Raw genomic sequence first — 25492 nt, 5'->3', positions numbered from 1 at the left:
TAATCATTGCTTGTTTTTGTAAGAGGTGTTGACAAGCTGAATGTACCGAGCTGTCTGTTTAAAATACTAGCACACAGCTCGGACACCCATGCATACCCCTCAAGGCATGTCACCAGAGGTCTCTTCACAGTCCCCATGTCCTGAACAGACAATGGGAGGCGCACAGTACTACATAGAGCCATGACTACATGGAACTCTATTCCACCTCAGGTAACTAATGCATGCAGTATAATTAGATTTAAAAAGCAGGTAAAAATACACCTTATGGAACAACAGGGACTGTGAAGAGACACACACCCGGGTACAAACACTTGCACACGCACACATTGTGATATTGTTTATGGTGGTATTGAACATTTTGTGTTGTGGATATGTGGTGGTATAGGGATGTCATATGATGTACTGTCTCTGAATCAGAGAGGTGCGGGGGGCTGCCTTAATCAACATCCCAGTCTTCGGCACCTGAGGAACAGTGGGTTAACTGCCATGCTCAGGGGCAGAATGACAGATTTTTACCTTGTCAACTCTGGGATTCGATCCAGCTACCTTTCTGTTCCTGGCACAACGCTCTGACCACTAACGTGTGTGCTAATTTGGACCTAATTATCAAATCACTCAGAGTAGAGAGCCTTTGACAGTCTTTAAACATCAGTCCCCAGGGATCAGTAATACATGTATGAGAGAGAGAGAGAGAGAGAGAACAGGAAATCTCAATGGCGGAGGTAGAAACTGTCTCATGGACAAGGAAGCAGCTTTAAATGATTGAGAGACTTGAAGGAACACACACTCCTGGCACTGAACAAATAGACTGTGAGGATTGTGTGTCCATCTGGAATTGATTTAACCACCACAAGTAAATGCAGGTCCAGAAAGGATGTATTCAGCCTAGACTTGAGGAGAAAACATTTAGGCAGTACTTTAACATTTAGGCTGTGAATTCAAATACCAACTGTGATATTATTCATTCATTCCAACCACATTATTCACATTGCTGAACCATTTTCCCAGTAACACAGTTATAAATGCTTTACAAGACCTTCAAGCCACCCAATCAAAGATAATTTTGATTATAATCAGAAGCCATGGTGCCGTTAGGTCCATTTTGTAAATATTGAAGAATTGTATTGTTATTTAAAAAATAAAATATATACATTTATTTTTTGATCACATTCATATGGTGGTCTTCAATGTCAAAGTTACAAACCTTTGCTGTTAAATCTGTGTTTGCCTTGGCTAGCCAGCTAGCTGGATGGCAAATGACTTCATTTAAATAATGCAGCTGCAGGTCTGGCTTTTTTGTTTCCCCTGCCGGTTGGAAGGTGGAGACTGCTGTGTCTGAGATGCCAGAGAGGCAAAGGGACTGTTCCTGACCATTGCTGATGTGTGGTTGAATTTCTGGCACTTTACTGCAGCCGATACATCACCCAGTTGGGAGCTACACTGTCGGCAATGGAGGATCAGTTACCTATGGAGGAGCGGCTACTATTGAAGAACTGGGATCGTCGGACAAATACCTGTAGATGGGACCTGATGAAGAGTTCCCGACTTTCTCCCTGGCTGTAAAGTACCATCAATGCGCCCAACTCCATTCCTTTTCCATATTTAATTTGTTGTTCATTGTATTTTGTTAACAAGAGGACCACAATGGAAATACGTTTCTAAAAAGTTTTGTGTTATCCTCTATAATTTTTTAAATGCATTGCATCCACGTGAGGTTGTATTTTTTTTATTGTAAAAATAATAATATCATATCACCTACTGTAATCTTGTTTAGAATAAAACCCACTGTGATCTTCATTTAGAATAGAATGCAAAATGGATTAAAACCACAGTATTGCCCCCATTTTCAGTACAGATTCTGAAAATAAAAGAGAGGCATTTTTAGAGAGGAAGTATGTTCAAAACACACTTGATTTTGTGCTTCCTCTCTATGTTAAATATGAAGCAAAGGGCTGAGTGCTGATACATCCCAAATAATCAGAGGTCTAGCTTGCATAATTTCAACTTAAATCCTGCGTCCATTGCTTACATATTTCCCCAGACAGATGGTGATTATTTGGTCTGCCTCAAAGTGTTTAACTATAGAATAGGGATCGGACACTAACGTCATCTAAGGGTGGGTGGTCCAAAGTAGGGTAGGTTTGTTTAACCTTTTCGTTTTGCTTTGGGGAGAATTGTGTGGTTTTTTATTGGACACAGGGGAGGGTAGTGTGTTTTTCCATTGATTACACTCTATTGCAGGTTTTACTATAATTTCTGCCTTCCTAGCCAAATATCCTAATTTGCTTGCATGTGCCGCCATTGTTTTGGTTCTTCCCTTATGCACTGCGCTTTTCCGCGTGTTAACTTTTACTACACCACAGGTCAATAAAGTCTACCAGTATAACTCTGTCCTGCCCTCCATCCACCATTCATAGTGACAATAGTGGTCGTTGTCCAGATCTGAGACCAGATGCATCATTGCGCATGCAACAGTGAAGACACAGCTCAAAAAGCTCCTCTTTGAAGTTGTTTAGGTGACAATACAATGATCCTACCTAGACTAGCCTACAACACCACAATGCAATGACTAATTGCATTATTGTTTCAAGTGAGTACAACATTCTACTCTTGGCTGCAGTGAAAATGGCCTTTGAATAATGATGTAAAAGTACTGGGATTTTAATGTTTCATTTAATTTGGATCAGTTGTGGGTCTACTGTGATAGATATTAGATAAATTACATATTTACCTGGTTTTTTTGGTATTAATAGTTAGCAATTATTAGCAAGACGTGTAGGTTCTGTTTAATTCTGTGTTTCTGTAAAGAGATGGTTTCCCTTCTAGCTTCCTGCAGTTAGTCTGCTAGAGATAGCTTGAGCTGACAATGACTTGGTGATAAAAACCTAAAAGCTGGCATTCCATAGACAAGATGTGGCGTGTGTGACCCGAGATAGAGATAGCCTGGAAGAGTTTAGAGCAATACCTCCTTGTCTCATCTTCCTGGCATCTGGGAAACTAAGCTGGGTGGTGGTAAAACACCATGCTCTGTAGATAACCACGGTGGCTTATGGGATATGGAACCAGTCTGACTAAGCATTTTTAGGTCATTTTTTTCATTTTCATTTAGGCTGCTCAGCTCAACAGTCAAGACTGTATGGCTGACTGGTTAGATTATTGCAATAATTAATCAATATTAAATAAAGATCATTGTTTGAAGAAATGACCAAGTCTCGCTCAGTACTGAATATACACAACACTACTCTGAACAGTTTATAAGGTCTGGAAAGGCATAGTAGCAGGCCAGTCTAGCTGTATTTTTACTTCTGATACTAAGATGTGCTTTCTGTTGCAGATTATCACTCTCCCAAGTTGTCCTATAATGATGTGGCCACATATGCTCCCTGCAGGCCCAGTTATTCAGGAAAGCGCTCTGCTTCTTCTCCAAGCGGGCTATGCCTTATACATCTAGAACCTGACGCTTCAATATAGACAAAATATTTGTCTTTTAACTTATAAAATGTAAACTCAGCAAAAAATAAACTCCCTCTCACTGTCAACTGTGTTTATTTTCAGCAAACTTAACATGTGTAACTATTTGTATGAACATAAGATTCAACAACTGAGACATAAACTGAACAAGTTCCACAGACATGTGACTAACAGAAATGGAATAATGTGTCCCTGAACAAAGGAGGGGTCAAAATTAAAAGTAACAGTCAGTATCTGGTGTGGACACCAGCTTCATTAAGTACTGCAGTGAATCTTCTCCTCAAGGACTGCACTAGATGTGCCAGTTCTTGCTGTGAGATGTTACCCCACTCTTGCACCAAGGCACCTGAAGTTCCTGGACATTTCTGGGGGGAATGGCCCTAGCCCTCACCCTCCGATCCAACAGGTCCCAGACATGCTCAATGGGATTGAGATCCGGGCTCTTCGCTGGCCATGGCAGAACACTGACATCTCTGTCTTGCAGGAAATCATGCACAGAATGAACAGTATGGCTGGTGGCATTGTCATGCTGGAGTGTCATGTCAGGATGAGCCTGCGGGAAGGGTACAACATGAGGGAGGAGGATGTCTTACCTGTAATGCACAGTGTTGAGATTGCCTGCAATGACAACAATCTCAGTCCGATGATGCTGTGACACACCACCCCAGACCATGACGGACCCTCCACCTCCAAATTGATCCCGCTCCAGAGTACAGGGCACGGTGTAACACTCATTCCTTTGAAGATAAATGCTAATCTGACCATCACCCCTGTGAGACAAAACTGCGACTCGTCAGTGAAGAGCACTTTTTGCCAGTCCTGCCTGTCTGGTGAGGACTTACTGCCTTACAACAGGCCTACAATCCCTCAGTCCAGCCACTCTCAGCCTATTGCAGACAGTCTGAGCACTGATGGAGGGATTGTGCTTTCCTGGTGTAACTCAGGCAGTTGTTGTTGCCATCCTGTGCCTGTCCGGCAGGTGTGATGTTCGGATGTACCGGTCCTGTGCAGGTGTTGTTATTCCTCCTTGCAGCATGCCTAAGGTAAGTTCACGCAGATGAGCAGGGACCTTGCACTTCTTTCTTTTGGTGTTTTTCAGAATCAGTAGAAAGGCCTCTTTAGTGTCCTAATTTTTCATAACTGTGACCTTAATTGCCTACTGTCTGTAAGCTGTTAGTGTCTTAACTACCGTTCCACAGGTGCATGTTCATTAATTGTTTATGGTTAATTGAACATGCATGGGAAACAGTGTTTAAACCCTTTACAATGAAGATCTATGAAGTTATTATCGAATTATCTTTGAAAGTCAGGGTCCTGATAAAGGAACATTTCTTTTTTTACTGAGTTGAAAACCTTTTATATGTGGAATAAAGACAACCATTCACAATGTTTTAATTTGGTTAGGTTGCTTCAAAAACCTTCTGTAGACATCGGCACGTTAGTCCACAATATATTTCCAGCATCCTCAAAATGGCTTGTTTCCATCCAACCTTTTAATGCAAGTAAAGTACGTTGGATAAAAATGTCACAACGTCATAGGAAAGAAGCAGTTTATTAGGATGCAGTTTAAATAAATGATGATGAACTTCAAAGGATGCTGAAAGTACACGGTGAGGAGTTTGAAGCTCCTTTCAATAAATATTGAAGGCCTTATTCTGGTGACATGATAATAATGATGATGCTTAATCTCGCTCTTTTGTCCATAAAAATCCATAATTTAGACTTTACCTGCACTGTATCGCCGAGCAGTTGACTAGAACTCACATGCCAATACCAGAATGAGCACATTCGCTATACCTTCTCAAAATGTTTCGTGACAAAACCATCAGTAGGCCTAGAGTTGAAAAAGCAATGGAAACCCATTTAACCTTTTCTAATTATATATTTTTTTAAATATTTTCTCCCAAATTTCATGATATCCAACTGCGATCTAATCTTGTCTCATCGCTGCAACTCCCCAACAGGCTCGGGAGAGGCGAAGGTTGAGTCATGCGCCATCCAAATCATGACTCGCCATGCCGCGCTGCTTTTTAGCACCCTCTCACATAACCAGGAAACCAGCCGTACCAATGTGTCGGAGGAAACACCGTTCAACTGATGACAACTTGCAGGTGCCCGACCCACCACAAGGACTCGCTAGAGCATGATAAGCCAAGGGAAGCCCCCTGGTCAATCCCTCCCCTAACCCGGATGATGCTGGGCCAATTGTGCGCCACCCTATTGGACTCCCAGTCACGGCCGGATCAAATCCCAGACTGCAGTGACCCTTCAACACTGCGATGCACGGCCTTAGACCACTGCACCACTCAGGAGGCAAAACCCATTAACTTGTATTATTTTAGTTATTTTTATGTGCACTACATCTTTACGCACAGACTTTTATCAGCAACAAGTACATTTCATGCGCATATTGTTTTAACAGATTGTTCGCATGAAAATCTGTTGCCAATTGGATGGAAACCTAGCTATAGACACGTTACTTAGCTAACTAGCTAGCTAGTGAACTACATTTGTTTATCTAAACCAAAATCTAGCCTAGCTAGCTTTCATAATATGCTGGCTAGACATTCCAAAGCATATCAATGTAATTAGCCAGCTGCTATCTGGCGATTTGATTTGTAACTTTGCAAGCTAACGTTAGCTAGCTAAATCTCTACCGCAGAGGCTAACGTGACTAACATTATTCCAATTAGAGTCTGCTCCCATGAACATCTGCTGTGGCATCAACATCAAGCTCAGCACCAGGAACTAGTGTAAGTCGGCTTCTGGAATCTTATTAAAATCTACTAAACTTACCATGACTCCATGATGAGCAAATAAATATACTGGAGCTAGGCATAAACATGGTCTGTGTCTTGTTGTCATAGTTGGTGCGTTAACAAGTAGGCTACATGTTTTGTATTATGGAGGCTTAGTTGACTGTTCATGCAAGGCTTGAAGTCTAAATTGGAGAAAAATAGGTATTAGTAAGGATTGGATGGTGTGGGTGACTGACTGGTGTCTGTTGGGGGCAGAGGAGGCTGGTGGAAGGAGCTATATGAGGATGGGCTCATTGTAATGGCTGGAAAGGAATATATGGAACATACTGAAACATGTGGTTACCTTATGTTTGATGTGTTTGACTCCGTTCCATTTATTCCATTCCAGCTATAGCTACACCCAGCAGCCTACAGCAGCCTCCTCTGGTTAGACACGGGTATTGTGTGTCAAGGTTAGTGGGCATGATGTATTGACATGAGGGGGGTGAGTGGATAGAGTACCTCGTTTGAGTGTCTATTGATGGGGACAAAGTATAAAGTAAAATGAAATCAAAGTTTATTTGTCACGTGTGCCGAACACAACAGGTGTAGAACTTTCAGTGAAATGCTTACTTATATATAGGGTCAAAACAATAGTGCGGAAAAAAGGTTTGTGTGTGTGTGTGTGTGTGTGTGTGTGTGTGTGTGTGTGTGTGTGTGTGTGTGTGTGTGTGTGTGTGTGTGTGTGTGTGTGTGCGCGCGTGTAAGTAAAGAAATTAAACAACAGTAAAAAAAAAAAATGAAAATAACAGTAGCAAGGCTATATACAGACACCGGTTAGTCAGGCTTATTGAGGTAGTATTGTATGTACATTTAGGTATGGATAAAGTGACTATGCATATATGATGAACAGAGAGTAGCAGTAGCGTAAAAAGAGGGGTTGGCGGGTGATGGGACACAATGCAGATAGCCCGTTTAGCCAATGTGCGGGAGCACTGGTTGGTCGGGCCAATTGAGGTAGTATGTACATGAATGTTTCGTTAAAGTGACTATGCATATATGATAAACAGAGAGTAGCAGCAGTGTAAAAGAGGGGTTGAGGGGGTGTCACACAATGCAAATAGTCCAGGTAGCCATTTGGTTACCTGTTCAGGAGTCTTATGGCTTGGGGGTAAAAACTGTTGAGAAGCCTTTTTGTCCTAGACTTTGCACTCCGGTACCACTTGCTATACGGTAGTGGAGGGAACAGTCTATGACTGGGGTGGCTGGGGTCTTTGACAATTTTTAGAGCCTTCCTCTGACACCGCCTGGTGTAGAGGTCCTGGATGGCAGGCAGCTTAGCCCCAGTGTCATGTCGTTGGCCTGGGGGTAAGGTTTATGACCCCCCCCCCCAAAAAAAAATACCTTTCTCCCTTCCCTCTCTCTTGACTCGACAGAGGGGCTCTTGAATAGCCTTTGTTAAACAGAGATTCTGGGAACATCAGAAAGTGGGGGGAGATGAACCATATTTTGGTAATCCAACCAGTTGAACATATGCGTTGGTACTTAATGAATATGATGTCAGTTCGGTTGTCATTGGAGACATTCTCATCAAGGATGACATAAACGGTACAGTGGAAAGTCTACACATTATAGTTATCAGATTCACATGGAATTGTTGTGCAATTTAAATGTTTGAATATGAAATTATTTGGGAGGGGATGAAATGTGATTTTAGCTTCTAAAATGTGAGAATTGGGTGAATTAGGCCCGACTCAGTTGCCCGCCCACGTGAAGAGACATTGGTTATGAACTATGAAACACGCCCTCCTCTCCCTTCCTAGAAAGCCTTGACGACAATATAACTTTCTGTTCCAGGTACATTAGGAAGACGATCCGATGTCAGAAGGGTTCAGATAATAACTACAGAACAAAGCCAACCTTAGCGTGAGCTTTGGTTGTGAATGGTATGAGCTTTGAATTCTTATTCACTACAGAAGTGATACCTCCTAGCAGTTGAGTTAGCAACAGGAGCTGCAAACGTGGGCTAGGAATGAACAGACAGAGTATCCCACAACGACGTTACTACAACTTATCCAATTTACCACCAGGGACATTCTTCAAAAGACAAAGGACTCTGTTGGGCAACACTGGCCTTCCATCTACCACCAGCTTAACGAAGCGCAGCTCAGAGTAAATATTTATTGCATTTTCCTTTTCCAAATGGGCGGTAATTTAGAATGCATAAGATTCTGTATTTACGATAGAGTATTTGCCTACCGCCAGATAGAGACATTGTTTCTCCCTTTGTTCTTCAGTCTTCCCCCTCTTTCACTCAAACCCAACCCCCCTTTTCTTTGGGTAACCAGCTGTCATACCTGTTCCGTTCGCTAGGGACGTTTTCCTTTATGACGTCATTTGTAATCAAGGTATGATTCATTCTGTGTATATGTAATTCTGTGTGATTAGTTAGGTATTTAGTAAATAAGTGGCCTACTGCTGTTGTGTCATCTGCAAACTTAATGATGATGTTGGAGTCGTGCCTGGCCATGGGTGAACAGGGAGTACAGGAAGGGACTGAGCACACACACCTGGGGAGCTCCAGTGTTGAGGATCAGCGTTGCAGATGTGTTGCTACCTACCATCACCACCTGGGTGCAGCCCGTCAGGAAGTCCAGGATCCAGTTGCAGAGGGTGGTGTTTAGTCCCAGGTTCCTTAGCATAGTGATGAGCTTTGAGGGCACTATGGTGTGGAACGCTGAGCTGAAGTCAATGAATAGCATTCTCACAAAGGTGTTCCTTCTGTCCAGGTGGGAAAGGGCAGTGTGGAGTGCAATAGAGATTGCATCATCTGTGGATCTGTTTGGGCGGTATGCAAATTGGAGTGGGTCTAGGGTTTCTGGGATGATGGTGTAGATGTGAGCCATTACCAGCCTTTCAAAGCAGACACCCAGGTAGTGATGGACTGCACTGAACTCCGCTGCCAGACACCCAGGTAGTGATGGACTGCACTGAACTCCACTACCAGACACCCAGGTAGTGATGGACTGCACTGAACTCCACTACCAGACACCCAGGTAGTGATGGACTGCACTGAACTCCGCTGCGAGACACCCAGGTAGTGATGGACTGCACTGAACTCCACTACCAGACACCCAGGTAGTGATGGACTGCACTGAACTCCACTACCAGACACCCAGGTAGTGATGGACTGCACTGAACTCCGCTGCGAGACACCCAGGTAGTGATGGACTGCACTGAACTCCACTACCAGACACCCAGGTAGTGATGGACTGCACTGAACTCCACTACCAGACACCCAGGTAGTGATGGACTGCACTGAACTCCGCTGCGAGACACCCAGGTAGTGATGGACTGCACTGAACTCCACTACCAGACACCCAGGTAGTGATGGACTGCACTGAACTGCACTGCCAGACACCATCTTCACTACTACTGCAGAGTGAGTTGTTTTCTTCCTATAAGTCACACTGTACCTTTAAGGGCATTTTGGGAACGGCACCACATGGAGCTGCCACTTTTGTATTATCGTTGTATGCTGGATCTATGAGTGACAAGGAGATCTTCAAGCAGTCTGGAATTATATCCTTACTCACCCCTGACATGGCCATTTTGGTGGATAAGGGCTTTCAACAAGACAAAATATGTGTTATGTGTTAGTGTAGCAACAGGCCACCAGCTCCACTATCCTTAGGCTGCCACGCGTCCTTGTCTTTGAAGGGTAAAGAGTAGTACTACTAGGAACTACTAGTGGAGATAGCGGCATTGTACCCCTCTCTCTCTCTATCCTTTTCATCTCACTTCTTTCTTGTCTTTCTCTATAGGTTCCCCACTCCATTTTTGTTTCATTTCTTCTCTTTTACGGGTTGAGGAGTGGGCTACTAGGGCATTTGTTCCTTTCCAGTTAGTTCTATTTGTCCTCCTCTTCTCTCTGATCTTCCCTTCTTCTCACTAGGCTCCCCACTCCGTTTTGCTTGTTTGTTAGTCTGCCAAGAAGATGATAATAGTTCATGTGTTAGCGTGTTGTGTTGTTGAAAGCTCACCGCATTGTTGGGTTGGCACTATTTAGAATCACAGTATGGGGTCGTTCATCCTTTGGTTCTGTGTTGTTGTTTTTGGGTGCGACATGTTGTGTACAGCATGATCATAACTAATTGCTTTGTATTGTCTTCTCAAAGAGACCACAAATAATTTCTCTCCAGATCCTGTTGTATCATAGCAACAAGAAACAATCACTGGGCAGATAGTGAGATACAGACGTCTAAGAAAGAACCACTCTAATACAAGATCATTTGACAAAAGGTCTGTAAAAACATCAGGGGTAACACGCCATGTGGAGACTGGAAAATCATTTGGAGTTTCAACCAATAACAGTACTATGAAGACATAGAGAGAGTGCAAAGTGTTTCAATGTAATATCCTCCTGACATGGACCATGGTTTATAATGTCAAGGAATCATTTGTTAAATGCTGCTGCAACGATGCCCCCTGGTGGTGACTTTGAGAACATGCATGCAGTTTTTTTTTTCTTTTTTTTTTTCTCCGTTATTTAACCAGTTAGGCCAGTTGAGAACAAGTTCTCATTTACAAACTGCGACCTGGTCAAGATAAAGCACAGAAGAGTGACAAAGAATAACACAGAGTTACACATAGGATAAACAAACATTCAGTCAATAACAGAAAAATCTATATACATTGTGTGCAAATGGAGTAAGGATGTAAGGCAATAAATAGGCCATAACAGCGAAGTAATTACAATTTAGAAAAATAACACTGAAGTGATAGATGTGCAGATGAAGATATGCAAGTAGAAATACTGGTGTGCAAAAGAGCAAAAAGTAAATAAAAACAATATGGGGATGAGGTAGGTAGTTGGGTGGGCTATTTACAGATGGGCTGTGTACCATTGCAGCGATCGGTAAGCTGCTCAGATAGCTGATGTTAAAAGTTAGTGAGGGAGATATAGGTCTCCAACTTCAGCGATTTTTGCAATTCGTTCCAGCCATTGGCAGCAGAGAACTGGAAGGAAAGGTGGCCTTAGGCCTGTTGGCTTTGGGGATGACCAGTGAGATATGGGTGGGTGTTGTTATGGTGACCAGTGAGCTGAGATAAGGCGGAGCTTTACCTAGCAAAGACTTATAGATGACCTGGAGTCAGTGGGTCTGGCGAAGAATATGTAGCGAGGACCAGCCGACGAGAGCATACAAGTCACAGTGGTGGGTAGTATATGGAGCTTTGGTGTCAAAACGGATGGCACTGTGATAGACTGCATCCAGTTTGCTGAGTAGGGTGTTGGAGGCTATTTTGTAAATGACATTGCCAAAGTCGAGGATCGGTAGGATACTCAGTTTTGCGACTGTATGTTTGGCAGCGTGAGTGAAGGAGGCTTTGTTTGCGAAATATGAAGCTGATTCTAGATTTAATTTTGGATTGGAGATGCTTAATATAAGTTTGGAAGGAGAGTTTACAGTCTAGCCAGACACCTAGGTATTTGTGGTTGTCCACATATTCTAAGTCAGAAGCGTCCAGAGTAGTGACACTGGTAGGGTGGGTGGGTGCAGCGATCGGTTGAAGAGTATGCATTTAGTTTTACTAGCGTTTAAGAGCAGTTGGAGGCCACGGAAGGAGTGTTGTATGACATTGAACCTCGTTTGGAGGTTTGTTAACACAGTGTCCAAAGAAGAGCCAGATGTATACAGAATGGTGTCATCTGCGTAAAGGTGGATCAAGGAATCACCAGCAGCATGAGCGACACCATTGATATATACAGAGAAAAGAGTGTGGTACCCCCATAGAGACTGCCAGAGGTCCGGACAAAAGGCCCTCCGATTTGACACACTGAACTCTATCTGAGATGTAGTTGGTGAACCAGGCGAGGCAGTCATTTGAGAAACCAAGGCTGTTGAGGCTGTAAGAATGTGATTGCCTTGTTGTTCTTTAAAAGTACTTTCCTCACCATCTTAAATAAGCACGCCCCTTTCAAAAAATGTAGAACTAAGAACAGATATAGCCCTTGGTTCATTCCAGACGTGACTGCCCTCAACCAGCACAAAAAAGAGAGTTGCATCTCTGGAGGCACTAGTTATGCTAGGTGAGGTCACCCCATGTGTGGGAGGTGGGACAAAAGAGGTATCTGGGGCATGTTGAGCGGGTCAAGGGGCTCCGCAGTAAAATAAAACAATGATAACTACCCTAAACAACAGTATACAAGGCATATTGACATTAGAATGTGACATAAAGCGAGGCATAAAGCAATCACATGTGTTGATTGGGTGAGCTAGCTAAGACAACAGGTAAGACAGCAACAGCTAATCAGCTAAGACAACAACCACAGGTAAAATGGTGATGAATGGGCAGAGAGGGTCAGTTAACTACACACAGGGCCTGAGTTCGAGGATGGGGCAGACAGATAAACAAAACAAACAAAGTGGAGTACCGTGATTAATGAACAGTCCAGCAGGCATCAGCTACGTAGCCAGGTGATCATAGGGTCCAGTGAACAGCAATAGATGAAACAGGGAAGTTGTTCCTACGCTAGCAAGCGGGAGACACGGCGTTCATAAAATAGCAGGCCGGGGCTAGCAGAAGCGTCTCCATCGACGTCCGACAATGGCCCGGTTGAGGGCACATCGGCACTTTCACTCCTTGTTCTAATCACAACCCATGTCACAAGTAACCACTTACACATATTGACAAGACTCATCCTAGTTTAAGCTACATTTATATATGTATATATATATCTGTTCATGATGGTGTGTGTGTGTTGCTAATGCAACTTGAATCTAAACAAATTTCTCCTCCACCTCTAAGCTATTCCCTCTATACCCTTCTTCGTGACATGAAGATATGGGTCCATTGTCTCTGTCAGGCAGAACCTTCCTTATATGACTTAATGCTCATCAGGTGCTGTGACCCGAACTCCATGGAAACCTGAGTGTTCTGAATTGAAACATTTCTAAGGGGAGAGCAGTAGGCACTCCAGATCATTTCTAAGGGGAGAGCAGTAGGCACTCCAGATCATTTCTAAGGGGGGAGCAGTAGGCACTCCAGATCATTTCTAGGCACTCCAGATCATTTCTAAGGGGGGAGCAGTAGGCACTCCAGATCATTTCTAAGGGGGGAGCAGTAGGCACTCCAGATCATTTCTAAGCACATTAAAATAAAATAAAATGTCTTCCATTAGTATCTATCAACTAATATTCACTCCACCAATTATCTTATATTCACTATGACAGTATATGATATACCATAGACAGGTATGTCCATAACCCAAGATAGCAGTACATATTGATAAATCGACTACCCTTTCTCTTGTGTAATTTGTCCATGGTGTGTAATTGCTCTACAGTAGTGTTATTGATGACAAGGCTGTGGACTGATGATGTTTGTTGGTGCTGTCTGTTCATGGGTCTTAGCCATAAAGACAGGTAGGTTATGGTTGCCATTGTGCATAATTTATTAAAATTACAACTTAACAGGTAAAGAAGTATTCTTTGATAACCTATGCAGATAAATAGATATATGTTTTACATAGAATTAGGCAAAATGATTATGGCTCCAGAATGCAGGAAACATCTGTTTCAGGTGTTTGAAAAACACTCCCTCCTCTCATACTTTGTGCCCCATGACACCCTTGGCAGTGACACTTAGGATACACAGTGAAACCACACTACGTCACTGTGAAGCAAGTCCTCTTCTCCAACACCTAAGCAGAGTATCGTACGGTCCTTTCTGAAGGCTATCTTTGGGGAGAGCCACCAGACCCTGAAAAACATCAAACTATAATTCCACCATGACTTCCATGCTGACTGAATATATTTCAAAGTCTGTCTGTGGCGATGGAATAAATATTCAAATGTTCTTCTCTCTCTCTGATGTCGATGACAGCAATCTGTCTCGCTCGCTCTCTCTGTCTGTCTCTGTTTTCTCTTTCTAATGTCTTCCATGTCTCCCAGCAGCCATCAATCTGTTTGAGTGCATAACACAGCTGTCCGATTTTAAATGGTTCTGGATGGTGGTTCTCTAGCGTTATGTCTAACCTTACCTAATCATAACTCTTTCTCAAACCTCTCCTAATTCCTAACAGTTTACAAGTTTAACAAATGTAATATGTTGACCATACTTAATTCTCAATCTCCAAGATATAATCTCCATCTGTATTACTCTTCAACCCCACGTCTAGGAGCACTATGCTTCTCCAGGCGAAGCAGTGGATTCCATAAACATGTCAATAGTGAAACGTGAAAAAAAGTTATCCTGAAGCTATACTAAATATATGTACACATCACCAAATAATTGATCCAAACACACTGTTTTGCAATGAAGGTCTACAGTAGCCTCAACAGCACTCTGTAGGGTAGCACCATGGTGTGGCTCGAGGACAACTAGATTCCATCCTCTTCTGAGTACATTGACTTCAATACAAAACTTAGGAGGCTCATGGTTCTCACCCCCTTGCATAGACTTACACAGTAATTAAGATTAATTCCAGAGCTTTCAGAGCAGCATGAACTGACATGTTGTCCACCCAATCAAAGGATCAGAAGAATTAATCTAGTACTGAAAGCTTAAGCTACAGCTAGCTAGCATTGCAGTGCATACAATGTGTTGAGTAGTTGACTCAAAGAGAGAGAAAGACAATAGTTGAACAGTTTTGAACAAGTTAATTTCTTTAAAAATGAAGGTGAAGCAAGAGAAAGGGAGCTGTATTAATTTTCACTTTCACTACAGCTAGCTAGTTTAGCCTACTCAAACACCCGTCTCAAACAGAGAGGGATGCTATGTTAGCTAGCTGGCTATGAGTATCCAACACTGGAACTCTTCAAAGTCAAGGTAAGCTTTTGGTTTTATTAATTTATTGCCAGCCGGGCCCACCAATATAACTGCTAAACTGTTTGCTGACTGTACACTGTGCTGCATTACTGTAGCGGGTTTACTAATGCCTTAGTTCTAGAAGCTATGTTGACTATGAGACATTAGCTATGGTGACTATGATATAGGCTAGGTGTAGCAGTTAGCGGATATAATATAAAGGTTTGGCTTGGAAAGGTTTTTTCGCCTGGTTACAGACAGCTGATGTGTTGTGCACTGAAGTCCACAAGCGAAGAGAAAAGATGAGAGGAGGAGAGTGCGTAGCTGCAAGAAGGAATAATACAACAAGCAAAGTGTTCATGCTGTTTGTATGTGGCTGCTATGAAAGTGAACTGTGTTTGCGTGTGGTCTTAAGTCTATTCATTACGCCGATTCTGTTGAAAAATGTTTTTTTAAACCGAAGCAAACCTAAAGAATCCAGGATGAACATAGATGAATGTATCCATTAGAAACTCTTGTTTGTAACTGTTGGACTAATGATTACACCCTAGATCAGCTAGATGCAGGCAAGTGTGTGCAAGGCATTATTGAATCTGTCACTGTCTGTCATCTTGATTAATTACATTTTTCTCTCAACCTGTGCACCTACATTGTACACTTTTATTCATAGGCTAGGTTGTAGCAACCTCATGATTGGTATAGAGAACATTTGAGTATCATGTGGTAGCCTAAACCTATCGATGTTACATTTAGCTGGTTGAATGGAATATGAATGACAGGCATCCAATTTGCTATAATAGAAATAAGGCCATGCTCACAAAAACAATAATCGTCCTTAAACGTCACCAACTGCCAATGAGGGGAAGGTAAGTATGGATGATTTTCTCTCAGAGGCCGACACATCACCTCATCCACCCCCAGAGTGTGTCACAGCCTGGCCCTGCATGGTGGCGATGGACCTCCCTTTTTTCTCTCCTCCCTGACTGGCTGACACAGATTGCCTCACCCTGTCACTCCCCTCTTGTCCTCTTCTCTCCTGACACCTCCCCCCTCTCCTCCCCTCCTCCTTTCCTATCCTCCCTAAATGTTTGACACAGATAGAATCACCCCCTCACTGCCCTCCCCTCCTCAATCCTGTATAGCACCTCGCCTCCTCACCCTCAGCTCTCCTCCTTGTCATTCTCATCCTCATACTATTCCTCTTCCATTCCCCTCCTCCTCTTCCCTTCCCCCTCTCCCTCTTCTTCCCCTCCTTTGCTTCCATTCCCAGAGTGTGTGACAGAGATTACATCATCCTCTTACTCCCCCCCTACCCCTTTGCCTCCTCCCTCCTCATCTCCGGAAGGTTGGCCTTTGTCAGGACGAGTGAAGATAAGGGTGTGGGGGTGGCCGCCCGACCATCCTAGACACACACACACACACACACACACAGACACACACACACAAACACACAAACACAGCATCTCTGAGGTCAGAGAGGCTAATTGGTTTGTGCACATCTGTGACAGATCATTAGCCATCACAACGGCTACGGTGAAGCGACTGCTCTCTCTGTGGCCAAAGGAAATAGCAATAGATTGTGTAAATTGAAAGTTGGAGCCGACACAAATCACAATGTTTGGGGCAATCTGCATCGGTCTGTTGTCTTTAGGAGTTTTCCAGACATTCTATTTTCAGTGTTTTTGTTTGTGTTAAATCCTGTTGCAGGCTCTGGGAACTTTGGGACAATATGCTTTGTTGAATTGTTATAAAATCGTGCAGGGTGTAGCTAGGCTACCGTAGCTCTCCTTCAAATCAAACATTTTAAGATGGAATATTTTCTTTACTTCTATCTATGTGTAACAGCATTTATTCAGAGAACAGGTTGATGAAAACTGTTGAACTGTAACAAAACATAGGAGGGAGTAGACAGGAATATGTGTCCCTCTCCTTGCAGATACATCAAAGATAAATGAAGATTGATCCCTAACCTTCCTTCTACAAATTGATTCAACTGACAAACAACAACAATGCCTGCTCTGATGATTTACTGCAGACTAATCCTGGGTGTTGTCTGTGTCAATGTTGTGGCACCTGTACCAACGGAATTACAGTTTTTTTATCACTTTGGTGAATGTGGTACATTTTCAGAACTCTAAGCACAAACATCAAAAAAGGTTATCAAAATGACTCATGTTTTAAAACTCTGCACATTCTTAATTTGACTGGGTACAATAAACAAATTCACAAATTCACTTGTTCACTGCACCAAATCACTCTTTTGGGGCGGCAGGGTAGCCTAGTGGTTAGAGCGTTAGACTGTTGGACTAGTAACCGGAAGGTTACAAGTTCAAATCCCCAAGCTGACAAGGTACAAATCTGGTATTCTGCCCCTGAACAGGCAGTTAACCCACTGTTCCTAGGCCATAATTGAAAATAAGAATTTGTTCTTAACTGACTTGCCTAGTTAAATAAAGGTAAAAAATCAAATTCAACTATCTGCTTTTCAAAATGTGACATTAACATGATTTTTTTGCCATCTGTTTCACAGTACAATTAACTGTTACTTAATCAAACTGATCAAAACTGAACCACAATGATGTAGTGCCTAGTTAGCATATATACGGTAGTTTCATAACTGCTTAACACAATAAATTCTATATTTGTAAATGTATCAATTTGACAAAAATGTATGTTGGAAGGAAAAACCAAATCACTACATCATCATTCTCCATCGACCAGTGTGCTTTAACAGGACAAAGTGGAAAGAGTCACTTTATGTGCTACCATTTGGAATTATAGTGTAGTGTACAATGCACTGCCATGGGGGGGTACAACTCAATATTTTGTGATATATAATATATACTCAGTGTATATTTACCATGTACTACTTTTTTCTATTCAGCACTTAAAAAATAACACTTTTGAAATGTGTATATTGTATTTTTAGCTATTGGATTAAATGGCAGTTAAAATGACTAAATAGTGAACCTATCATTGATCTATTGGTGACTAAACAAAATTTTCTTATGGTATTTCACGGAAAACATTGTTGTTGCATGAATGACTAAGGGGTGAAAGATGTGGAAACCCCAATGAATGCACAATCAAAGGTGGAACAGAACACCTCAATGGCAACAATAAGACTCAATTACCAGACCTGACAATGCTGCCGGGTGCTGGGAAGAGAGATACACTATGAAGTGATGTCTGTACAGGATACAGGGAGATGGGGGGCGAGACGAGCAGAGTGTTAACACTGGAACATGCTGCATTCGTCACCTCAAAGAAGCAAGGAAAGGGCTGACAGGGTAAGAAAATAAGAAGCGAGTGTTGATGTTGTCTGTAATGGTCATTTCAGGGCCTCGACAGGACCAAGCGAACTGTGCATCATACCGGCTGTATTTTTGTATTTTGAAAGTTCTGTATATCTTGACAACTTGATTGCCGTCATACAACACATTTTGTATTTGTATTTCGTTTTTTTCTTCTGACGTTCCAAGAATGTTACCAGAAAATATTTGTTATGTTTTTTTGAAGTTCCCAAAACATATGTTGTGAAAACAGTGTTGAGACATTACAAGATATAGACTAGGTTCCTAAAACACAAAATCTGTTCAGTTGTGCTGACATTTATAAAATGTTTTTCTTCAGGTACACAAAACATTCCCCTAATTTTGCAAAAATTGTCACTTTTTTTGTTGTTTGTTACTTAAAAGTTCCCAAAACATGTCATTAGGATTGGGGGAACAGCATATTCATTCATTCAGATCAGAAAGGTGAACCAGCACAAATCTTTTGCAACTTCTTGATTAAAGCAATTTTTCAGGGACATTTCTCTGCTTACAAAAGCATTCAGCAGCATTAACCACTCAAATATTGGCCATTCTTTCTACCCAGACTGGGTTCGTGTGCCAGATTCACCTACCTGCCTGCCGTGAATTGATTTAAGTGATTATTACATTTTTTCCCAGTACAAATATCAATGTGGTCACCAGAGGAGAGAAGGCATTCATTAAAGAAGAGTTGTCACTTTCATTCAAAATCGGTAGCTTTTAGCTTCAGAAATTCAGAAAAACTTTGTGCGGTACACTATTTACTGGATCACTGAGGTGTTGCTGTGGCAACATTTGAACATTTTGCAATAAAATGGAAATACAAGTCATTTTTCGACACTTTCCATGTTCTTAAAAGTGATTAAAGACTAAGGGTTAAGCAGATTGGAGCGTGACGCTGAATAAAATGATGAAATAATGTTGAGCTCTGTCTCCCAAATCCCCTCGGTTCTCCTGTCATCCCCGTCTGTCTGGCCAAGACGAACATCATTTGGAGGTAGCATACACACCTGCTGCGTGTGAACTACTAGCCTCGACACGATGACAGACAGGAGTCTGAGGACACAAAAATGAAACCAAACAGCTGTCTGTTTTCAAAGATCCCAGACGGCAGACGTCAGTGTGACCTCAGCTGTAAGTGAGCTGTCATAAAACAACTTCCATTGCCTGTACAGCAAGCCAATGAATGTTTTAAAGTTGGTCCCAGTGCTTAATTTGTAAATCGGGAGGTGCCGGAACAAAAAGTGACCTTGGGAGCTCTGAGGTACCGGAACACATGAGAAGAAAACACCTTTATAATAAAGCATTGTGTGCATACAATTACATTTGCGTAGTGACATAGGGCAGTAGAGTAGAGGCATGTACACATGGGGAACATACAGCTTAGGGTTCAGGGAAAAAAATGTGCCTTTTAGAAACGCATTTCATGCAAATCTATAAAGAAATAATTATGAAGTCCATTGCTGGAAAGCTGAGAGTTGGAGGCTCATGTCTATCAGAGCAGAGAGAGTGAGAGAGATACAGGCGTGGTACTCACACAGCCATGGCCACGCATTTGTCTCAAGCATAGGTTACAATGTAACGCAAATCATAAGCCCGGGACGACCCAACCGAATCAACTCTTAGAATATCAGGCTGACAATCTCATTTTTCACAGGGGGCAGGACAATTAACGAAGAGGCAACTCAAAATAACTTTGATTGCTTTAATTCAAATTTTGACACTGCAAAAAGGGACATTTATTTTTCATGCCAGGAGAGGTACCAGATCTGGCCAAATCGGTCCCGGAATGAAACAGTCCAAAATGGAGAGGTGCCGGATTCTCTTCTGGCAGGATCTAGCTCACATTAAGCACTGGTTGGTTCCTCTTAGTACACCATCCACCAAGTGCTCAATTCATAGCATCTTCATTCAAAATAAGATCCAAGTCTAAAAAGATCCTTGCATTTCAGACTCTGACACAAATTCAAATGCAGAACAAAATATTTCTGCAACCATTGTGATGATATTTATCACATTTTTCTCAAACTAACTGCCAAAGCCAGCAATTTCCTTCCAAAAGCTTCTGTTTTGCATATTTTGCTGATGTTGAAGTTTCACGTTGAATCAGAGCTTTTGGTTCTATGGAGGAAGACATAGGCAGGTAGGGTAGTTACAGTAAGAGGTGTGAGTACCACACTACACTGCTCAGCCTGGCTGAGATGGTCTGTGTGGAGCTGGTGCAAACTGCAGACCACATCAGAATGTACAGATGAGCGTGCCACCCTGACAATAAACATATCCGTTTCCTCTCTGCCTTTTCTACCTGTATGTATTGTGGCCTGTTACTGCATGGGTAATATCCTGCATTTCACATTAAACCTATTGTGTAGATTCAAGGAAAGTGAGAGACCTGAGTTGACCGATGCATCCTGCTTTTCTTAGCGCTATAGTATTCCATTTGCTTATAGGAGCTACACCATTACCTTCCTCTCTGGAGGGATCTGTGTCCTCCCTCACCTCAACAGTTTCCAGTGGAGAGATGGAGAGAGATGGCTCTCAAGAGAAGACAGGCTATGTGCTCACTGCCCACAAAATGAGGTGGAAACTGAGCTGCACTTCCTAACCTCCTGCCCAATGTATGACCATATTAGAGAGACATATTTCCCTCAGATTACACAGATCCACAAAGAATTCGAAAACAAATCCAATTTTGAAAAACTCCCATATCTACTGGGTGAAATTCCACAGTGTGCCATCAAAGCAGCAAGATTTGTGACCTGTTGCCACGAGAAAAGGGCAACCAGTGAAGAACACGCACCATTGTAAATACAACCCATATCTATGCTTATTTATTTTATCTTGTGTCCTTTACCATTTGTACATTGTTAAAACACTGTATATATATATATAATATGACATTTGTAATGTCTTTATTGTTTTGAAACTTCTGTATGTGTGATGTTTACTGTTAATTTTTATTGTTTATTTCACTTTATATATTATCTACCTCACTTGCTTTGGCAATGTTAACACATGTTTCCCATGCCAATAAAGCCCTTGAATTGAATTGAATTGAATTGAGAGCCTCCCTCACACAGCTGATTGGAATCTGTTATACAGTAAGACGCTGTAAGACTTTGTTGTAGGAAGAAGTGTGGGCAGAAACCACTGCCCTGTACCTTTCCTAAAGGCTTTGCATGGTAACTTTCACACCTCGCTGCTGCTTACTGGCTCTAAAAAAAAAGGCATATCAGAAGAAAAAAACGTAAGCTGCAAATCATGACATTTACACTCCAAATCATCTCACAATGTAGCTCTTTGGAAAATAAAGACACGCACGTATAGAACATAAATATAACAAAGTCTGGCGTTAATAGAACACTGAGTGAAGGAATTAGAATATTCACATGCACTGCATAATTCTACAATAAGGCAAAATGTTTCCCATGTCTTTCTCAGTTAACAACTAATCACTGATGTGATCTAATGTAAAGCTTCACTGGGGTCGGAAACAGGATATATAGGCCTGTGGTTAAACCAAACAATAGATACACAAATTCTGTGAAAATAGGGTCTTCAGACAGTAAACGCCCCCATGTGCTAACATTCACGAAATGCTATCTGTGGTTATCACATTGACAAGTGACAGTGTGGTTGGTGTTGAATTACTATGACGGTTTATCATGCTTTTTACACAATTTTGCATCAGGCAAGTGTGAGAAGTGCATTGATGACTCAAAGCAAGAAGATGATAGGTGTACACTGTACCTGGAAACCTCAAACAATACTTTCCATAAAACATTTTTTTTTTACAACTGGTTTAAAAAATATTCCATTTAACTCCCTCTCAGACAATCATGACACTTTGAATTGTTTTATCTACCACTAATACATTATGATTCTTAATGGACCCACTCAATCACACATTACTGGCTCTATTTGACAGATTGTTGGTTATCTACAGTTTCATTTTAATGCAGTCCATGTTTATGTCAGTCTCAGCCATGTGCAGCTGTATGGATTGCAGGGAATGAAATTGAGCCAAACTCACTCAGAGATCATGTAGGAGGCAGATGACTCAATCCCAAACCACCAAGCAGTCTAAACCAAGCCCACAGCAGCCCTGTAGTCTACACGCTACCGTCGGTTTAGACCACTGGAGAGATGTTGTGGCTCACCCTTTAACAACCAAAGGTACCATCATTCTGCTGGCTTCTCTGAAAATACTCTCATTCATTGACCTTTGTCTGTCTTGGTTTGAGCGTTTCCAGTAAGCTGGCTACAAACTGTCCCTTCATATCCACCTCAACTTCACCCAGAGCTCAGTAAGGAAATAGTAAGTACAACACATTTTGTCATTTTATTTATTTATTTATTTTATTTTATTTTATACAGAAGAGTGACAAAGAATAACACAGAGTTACACATAGGATAAACAAACATACAGTCAATAACACAATAGCAAAAAAGTCTATATACAGTGTTTGCAAATGGCGTGAGGAGGTAAGGCAATAAATAGGCCATAGTATCGAAGTAATTACAATTTAGCTAATTAACACTGGAGTGATATATGTGCAGATGATGTGCAAGTAGAAATACTGGTGTGCAAAAGAGCAAAAAGTAAATAAGAACAATATTGGGATGAGGTAGGTAGATTGGGTGGGCTATTTACAGATGGGCTGTGTATAGCTGCAGCGATTTGGTTAGCTGCTCAGATAGCTGATGTTAAAAGTTAGTGAGGGAGATATACTGTACGTCTCCAACTTCAGCAATTTTTGCAATTCGTTCCAGTCATTGACAGCAGAGAACTGGAAGGAAAGGCGGCCAAAGGAGATGATGTTTGGGGATGACCAGTGAGATATACCTGCTGGAGCGTGTGCAACGGGTGGGTGTTGTTATCGTGACCAGTGAGCTGAGATAAGGCCGGAGCTTTACCTAGCAAAGACTTATAGATGACCTGGAGCCAGTGGGTCTGGCGATGAATATGTAGCGAGGGCCAGCCGACAAGAGCATACAGGTCGCAGTGGTGGAATCTACAGGAGTGCAAGTTTCACCATTGCACGTACATCGGCGAAACTTTGGCACATGAGAACTATTAGAATATGGCAAATGTTAGTCAATTATTGCATTCTAACCCTGCTGGCTTTCGTGGGCTACCTGAGACATAAAACAGATCGGCGGGAGGGTATACAGGCTGTCGGCAATTTAATAATGCATTATTTGCCAAAATGGGCAATGGAAACAATTCAACTACTTATTTTTTTAAAAGTATAACGTCAATAAGTCCAACTGTTTTGATCGACACAAGATAATTCAATGGAAACTCACCCTAGCAGGAAATTGTTGCATTTTCTATGCAAACTTTCATATGGGCTCTGTATTATTACTTGAAACACTTGAAAGTCAGATCAACATGAAAAACAGAATATGTAACAACAAGAAAGGTTGAGATCATGCAGCAAAATCCAAAAATGTGCCATTCATTGTCATGATAGCATAATACCGCTTTGATAAAAGCCTTCCCAGCATGTCCAATAGAGTGTTGCCAGCTAGTCTCTCTAAGGCCATAGAGGAGAATGGGATTGATTTCATAGTACAAGTAGAATCATGTAAAGAATGTTGAGGTTGCTTGGCAACACACAACCTGTGACCATTTTGGTTTGCCATTTTTTTACCTTTATTTAACTAGGCAAGTCAGTTAAGAACAAATTTTTATTTTCAATGGCAGCCTACTTGTAAAGCACCCCAGGACAAACCCTCCCCTGGACGACACTGGGCCAATTGTGCACCGCCCTATAGGACTCCTGATCACAGCTGGTTGTGATACTACCTGGGATCAAACCCGGGTCTGTAGTGACACCTCAAGCACTGCGATGCAGTGCCTTAGACCGCGATGCAGTGCCTTAGACAGCTGCACCACTCGGGAGGCTTGCTGTTATTATCAGCTTGGTGTGGCGAATGGGATTTAATTCAAAACTCAGGAAATGCAGTTTAGCTTTGTGTTAACCTAAATCTGATAATAGGCCAACATTGTAAAAGCAGAACTAAATCAAGATATGCTATCAGTAGCTATGTTTCCATTAACTTGTACCGTGATTTTTTTTCAACATTTAGCTTGCTTAGAAAATGCGACAATTTCCTGCTAGGGTGAGTTTCCATTTGACTATCTTGTGTCGATCAAAACAGTTGGACTTAATGACATTATAGTTTTTTTAAAGTAGTTGAAGAGTTTCCATTACCAATTATGGCAAATAATGCATTCATAAATTGCCGACAGCCTGTATACCCTCCCACCAAGCTGTTTTATGTCTCAGGAAGCCCACGAAAGCCAGCAGGATTAGAATGCAATAATTGACTAACATTTGCCATATTCTAATAGATCTCATGTGCCAAAGTTTCGCCAATGAACGTGCAATGGTGAAACTTGCACTCCTGTAGATCTGAAATAATTGGTTGGTGAAACCTGCCAGCCAACCAGAAAAGCAAGGTGGAGCAATTCAGGCATTCTTCAAAGTCAGGAAAATACTTGTCCTGCAAATATATGTTTTGTTCTATGTTTGGAGCAGTAAGCATTTAGAGTTGAAATCCCATGCCACTTCCATTACACATTACACAAAAATGTTATATTTGTGCCTACCATCAGTCAGAATGTTGTACCAGTTTAAGTAGTTTTAGTGTTGAACAATGTTGAAACCATCATTTGACTCTATCAGTTCTGCAAAGATCTTGTGATACGCAAGAGCTGCACTGTGAAGAGGTCAATGTGCATTCTCCAGTAGCTTAATGATTCATTTTCAATAACTTACTGTCAACTAGCTACTGTACAGAGTGGGTTATTGTAACATTCACAGGACCTTACTGTAGCTAAATACATCACACTGACAGACATGATGATCTGGTAAGGAATTGTTTTTAACAGTGACATATAGGCCAGATATACAGTGCGAGTCAAAAGTTTGGACACACCTACACATTCAAGGGTTTTTCTTTATTTGTACTACTTTCTATCTTGTAAAATAATAGCAAAAACATCAACACTATGAAATAACACATATGGAATCAGGAAGTAACCAAAAAAGTGTTAAACCAATTAAAATATATTTTATATTTGAGATTCTTCAAAGTAGCCACCCTTGATGAGAGCTTTGCACAGTCCTGTCCTTATCTCAACCAGCT

This window comes from Oncorhynchus tshawytscha, linkage group LG26 (genome assembly GCF_018296145.1).
Source record: "Oncorhynchus tshawytscha isolate Ot180627B linkage group LG26, Otsh_v2.0, whole genome shotgun sequence".
Taxonomy (NCBI): Eukaryota; Metazoa; Chordata; class Actinopteri; order Salmoniformes; family Salmonidae; genus Oncorhynchus; species Oncorhynchus tshawytscha.
The sequence above is the reverse complement of the archived record's forward strand: the minus strand, read 5'-3'. Positions refer to the sequence as shown.